Source organism: Ochotona princeps, chromosome 21, assembly GCF_030435755.1.
Source record: "Ochotona princeps isolate mOchPri1 chromosome 21, mOchPri1.hap1, whole genome shotgun sequence".
NCBI lineage: Eukaryota > Metazoa > Chordata > Mammalia > Lagomorpha > Ochotonidae > Ochotona > Ochotona princeps.
This window is the reverse complement of record NC_080852.1, coordinates 27,459,390-27,465,123: the sequence shown is the minus strand read 5'-3', so window position 1 is coordinate 27,465,123 and position 5,734 is coordinate 27,459,390.

The window sequence follows — 5,734 nt, the reverse complement described above, 5'->3', positions numbered from 1 at the left end:
TGGCAGAAGGCCGCGATGAGCCAATGGGGGCCGGCCTCGCCGCCTCGACCTCTCCGTGAAAGCAGCGCGAGCGGCAAGCGGTTGGGGGAGTGGTGCGCATGTGGGCGCCAGGCCGCCCCCTCCCTCCCGCGAACGCCCGAACTGACAGGGGGTTCGGGCGACCACCTCTGCGGTTCTCTAATGACCGCCGCTTCCTCAGAGAAGTTCGCTGCTTGGTGCCGAGAGGATGCGAGAGTTAGGGCGCCGGCGGCCTGAGTCTGGGTCTCCCTGGCCGGTCGGCATGTGGGCTCTGTGATGTCATCTGGGAGGGGCGCGAGGCCCGCCTTGGGGCAGAGCCCTGATGACTGCACAGAGCCAGGAGAGAAGGGGGCGCCAGAGGACGCGACCGGGGGACCCCTACGGGCCTACGCAGCTGCCAGCCACGGGTAGCTAGTGAGCTCTTGATACGTGGCCCATGCAGATTTTGAAAAGTGCTGTTTAGTGGAAAATACACACTGGATTTCCGAGACTTAGTACCAAAAAAAAAAGCCTCATTTTTGTTACTGATTATAAGTGAGAAAGTTGACTGGAAATTTTTACAACTGAGGATATATTTAGCTATATAAAATATTTAGGGTCCGGCCTCGCTAGCCTACTGGTTAAAGTCCTCACCTTCCATGTGCTGGGATCCCATATGGGCGCTGCTGTCCCAGCTGTTCCACTTCACTTCCAACTCCCTGCCTGTGCCCTGGGAAAGCAATCTAGGAGGGCGCAAAGCCTTGGGACCCTGCACCTGCCTGGGAGACCCGGAAGGAGAGCTGAGCTGCAGCTGTTGTGGCCACTTGTGGAGTGAACCAGGAGATAGAAGATTTTCCTGTCTCCTCTCTATAAATCTGACTTTACAATAAAAGCAAACAAAATATTTAAAACATATAAGTGTATATGTTTAAATTTCCTGTTAAGGGCCTGGCGGCGTGGCCTAGCGGCTAAAGTCCTCGCCTTGAAAGCCCCGGGATCCCATATGGGCGCCGGTTCTAATCCCGGCTGCTCCACTTCCCATCCAGCTCCCTGCTTGTGGCCTGGGAAAGCAGTCGAGGACGGCCCAATGCATTGGGACCCTGCACCCGCGTGGGAGGACCCGGAAGAGGTTCCAGATTCCCGGCTTCGGATCAGCGCGCATCGGCCCGTTGCGGCTCACTTGGGGAGTGAATCATCCGATGGAAGATCTTCCTCTCTGTCTCTCCTCCTCTGTTTATATCTGGCTGTAATAAAATGAATATATCTTAAAAAAAAAATTTCCTGTTAAACGTTTTCCTAAAGACATTTATTTGTAGGGGAAAGGCAGAGACAAAAGGAGAGACAGGAAAAGATCTTGCATCTCCTGCTTCCCCCAAGCACTTGGGACATCTCCCAGTTCTCCAGGCACATTCGCAGGGAGCCAGATGGGAAGCTGAGGAACAAATGGAGACTTGAAATGTAAGTTATGTGGAATGCTGGCATCACAAGGATCCAGTTAACACACTGGACCCCCTTTTACTTTTTTTGTCTTAAACATTTATTTTTATTAGAAAGGCAGATTTACAGAGAGAAGGAGATACAGAGAAAGATTTTCTGTCCACTGATTCACTCCCAAAGTGGCCTCTGTGGCCAGAGCTGAGCTGATCCGGAGCCAGCAGCCAAGAACACAGAGCCTCTGCCAGGTCTCCCATGCGGATACAGAGTCTCAAGGCCATCCTCTGCTGTTTTCCCAGGCCAAAGGCAGGAAGCAGCCAGGACATGAAATGGCGTCCATATGGGATCCTGGTTGTGCAAGGTGAGGATTTAGTCACTGAGCCATTAGTCACTGGGTCCACTGGGAGCCCTCTTTAACTTTTTCAAATGTAGCTGCTAGAGAATTTAAAATTGCTATTTCAACTGGATAGCACTGGTCCATGACTAGTGCCACTTAATATATATTATGCTCACTTTCTAGGCACTCTTAAAAGTACAGAAACAGTTAATTTCATCATCATAATAATCCTATATGATGCCTTATTCACATGTTACTAGTGAAAAAGAAACAGTTAAGTAGTTTACTTAGTCTCAACAACCCAGTATTTTCATGAATGGAGCTTTAGCTATGTAACCAAGTGCTGGGGCCACACACTTTTCCTTGAGCACTGCATTGGTTAATGCAAAGAACACATGATTGAATGTCCTTGGTTGGAGACCCAGTTCTGCTGCTTTCCACCTGTGCATCCTTGGGGAAGGATGCTGCCTGAGTTATAAAATTGAGATGATGGTGGCCAGCCTCTCTGTCTCTAATCATGCCCTAGAGGAAGCTTCTGGTAGATGTTTACAGTGGACTCTGGACCCAGATTCCATTATGCAAATCCAGACACTTGCTATTTTTGCAAATTAGGTGAGCTTGCAGGAGCTATTGGATCCATCCATACCTCAGTTTCAACCATAAAAGGCAGGTAATAATGGCACCAACCTTGTTATTTTATGAATGTACTTGATAGTATGTAATAAAAGTGCTTAGTTTGGTATACAGCACTTAATAAGCACTTAGAGTTTCCTGTTAAAATCACAGTGACTATTTAAAAAAAATGTTAAGAGCTTGTACAAATACAAAGGAATCAAAAGAAGAGACAGGACCTGGTGCAATGGCACAGCAGTTAAAGTCCTTGCCTTGAATGCACCAGATCCCATATGGGCCCCGTTTTTTTTTTTAAGATCTATTTTTTTTACATTTTATTATTATTATTATCATTTTATGATACAGCTCCATAGCTCCTGGTATTTCCCTTATCCCAGCCCCAATTTCCCCCCTCCCGCCTAGTTCCTCTATACCATTACTAAAGTATAGTTCTTTCTTTTTTTTTTTTTATTACAAAGTCAAATAGAGAGGAGAGACAGAAAGATCCTTCGTCCGATTCTTCACTCCTCAAGTGACCGCAACAGCCGGAGCTGAGCCAATTCAAAGCCAGGAGCCCAAAGCCTCTTCCAGGTCTCCCACATCGGTGCCAATTTCCAAGGTTTTGGGCCATACTCTACTGCTTTCCCAGGCCAAAGGCAGGAAACTGGATGGGAAGCAGGGCATCTGTGATTAGAACCGGCAACCATGTGAGATCCCTGTATATTCAAGGATAGGACTTTAGCTGCTAGGCTACTGTGCCTGCCAGGCCCTATTGCAACTTTTCAAGGAGTGGACCAGCAGATGGTCCTTTTCTTTCTCTCTCTTTCTCTTAATCTTTTGGTCTTCCAAGTACACAAGGGGGGAAAAAAAAAAAGAATAAAATACAAACTCAGCTGCCTTTCCTCCTCCTGCCTGGAATGAGGACAACACCCAGAGGTAAAGCAGCCATTTTGAGACAATGAGGACCAAAACTTCAAAATGAGAGTGAAGAGTAGGATGATGGAAGACACCAGGTCCCTAATAGCCTTCAACAACTCCACTCACCTCTGACCACCACCTCTGGGACTCCTATACAGTCAACCTCTCTCTCAATGTCTTCATCAGCCAGTAAACTCCTTGTCAGTAAACTGATTCTTGTCTCATTCATTTGTAGCTCCCTGCAACCCCAACCAATTTATAGAGTTTAAAAAACCCAGAACTGCAGATTGAGAGTCCCCACTGCTATCCCAGGCCAAACCACGCTCATTGCCATTTCCTCATCTTCGTGGGGGAAGCAGAGAGAGATGTTCTGTTCCACTGCTGGCGTCCTGTAGTCTCATCACTGTTCATGCTGGGCTAGATATAACAATGGTCCTTCGTGTCCTTTAAAATATGACTAACGCTGGGGCCCAGCGTGGCAGCCTAGCAGCTAAAGTCCTCACCTTGCATGTGCCAGGATTCCAAATGGGTGCCGGTTCTAATCCCTGCAGCCCCTCTTCCCACCCAGCTCCCTATTCTGGGAACTCACGAACTCCCTTAGCCCAGTGACTTTAGAACTAACTCCAAGGGCAGCCTCCTCCAACCCACCATGTGCAAGAAAGTCAGGAAACACCTTTGGGTCATTTTGTGAACACAAAGAAACACACACACACACACAGAGACCACTAGGTACTTGTTCTCCTTTTCTTGGGTTCATTTCATTGACCCCTGAAGGAAGCACAAGGCAGGGAGGCATGGCTTTGACTCCTTAAACAATGGAGCACTCTGCCCATCTCTACTCCTTACAACTGGCTGAAAGATTGCTCCTCTTGTGGCCTAAAATGAAGAGTTGGTGAAATGCGGGTAGGGGAGATACGTCTGGGGGGCAGATCTCAGAAAGGGCCTTCATGCCCTGGTATTGCAAACCTGATGCACAATTTGTGAAGTCCACCTTGTGTGGTGAGGCCAGTTCCACGGCTGCTGAGTGCTTTGTTCGTTCATGTGTCATGGTAGGCTCTCAAGAATCCTGAAACAGGGCCCAGCATGATAGTATAGCAGTTAAAGTTCTCACCTTGAGGGCCCAGCGGCATGGCCTAGCGGCTTAAGTCCTCACCTTGAACGCCCCGGGATCCCATATGGGCGCCGGTTCTAATTCCAGCAGCTCCACTTCCCATCCAGCTCCCTGCTTGTGGCCTGGGAAAGCAGTTGAGGATGGCCCGGAGTACTGGGACCCTGCAGCCATGTGGGAGACTCGGAAGAGGTTCCAGGTTCCCGGCTTCGGATCGGCGTGCACCAGCCGTTGCGGCTCACTTGGGGAGTGAATCATCGGACGGAAGATCTTCCTCTTTGTCTCTCCTCCTCTGTATATCTGACTTTGTAATAAAATAAATAAATCTTAGAAAAAAAAAAAGTTCTCACCTTGAATGTGCTGGGATCCCATATGGGTACCAGTTCATATCCTGGCATTCCCGCTTCCCATCCAGCTCCCTGCCTGTGGCCTGGGAAAGCAGTCAAGGACAGCCCAAAGTCTTGGGACCCTGCACCCATGTGGTGGACACGGAAGAGGCTGCTGGCTTCAGATTGGCTCAACTCTGGCTGTTGCGGCCACTTGGGGAGTGAATCAGTGGATGGAAGATTTTCTTCTCTGTCTCTCTTCTTTGTAAATCTGACTTTCCAATAAATGTTTTTTAAGAAAAAAAGTATGATAAATTAAAAAAAAAATCCTGAAACAGACTGGGCAACTCCTCTCTCCACCACCAGCCACACCATGTTAAAGTTGAGGGAGTAAGTTCAGAGATGTGAAGTGATGTGCTGAAGGTCACACAGCCAGTGAGTGTGAAGATGTGCTACTGGGGGACACATCCTTGGACTCCTTGCCTAGTACTCTTTCTACCATACTTTGATTCTTTTCCTCTCTCTTTGCTTTTTCTCCTCAGGATCCATTGTCAGGCCACAAATCTTAGATACTATCACTTATGACCCCAAACTGTTCATAGTGCTATTCCTCAATTCCAGGCACATGGCTTGCTCAGCAAACACCTAGCTTTCAGGCTGGCACTTGTCTCAACTGGAGAATCTTCCTCTTGCAAGTGCCAGGATTCCATATGAATACTGGTTCATAGCCCAGCTTTTCTGCTTCCCATCATGGAAAAGCAGTAGATGATGACCCAAAGCTTGGGACCAGCGTGGGAGACATGGAAAAAGCTCCTGGCTTCAAATCAGCTCAGTTCCCTCCATTGCAGCCATTTGGGGAGTCAACCAGTGGATAGACTCTCTCCTTCTCTCTGTAAATCTGCCTTTTCAATAAAAATAAATAAATCTTAAAAATAGATAAATAAAACTAGTCTTCTCTCAATTTTTCCTCTTCCATTCTGAACTCCCCATTCCCAGGTAAAT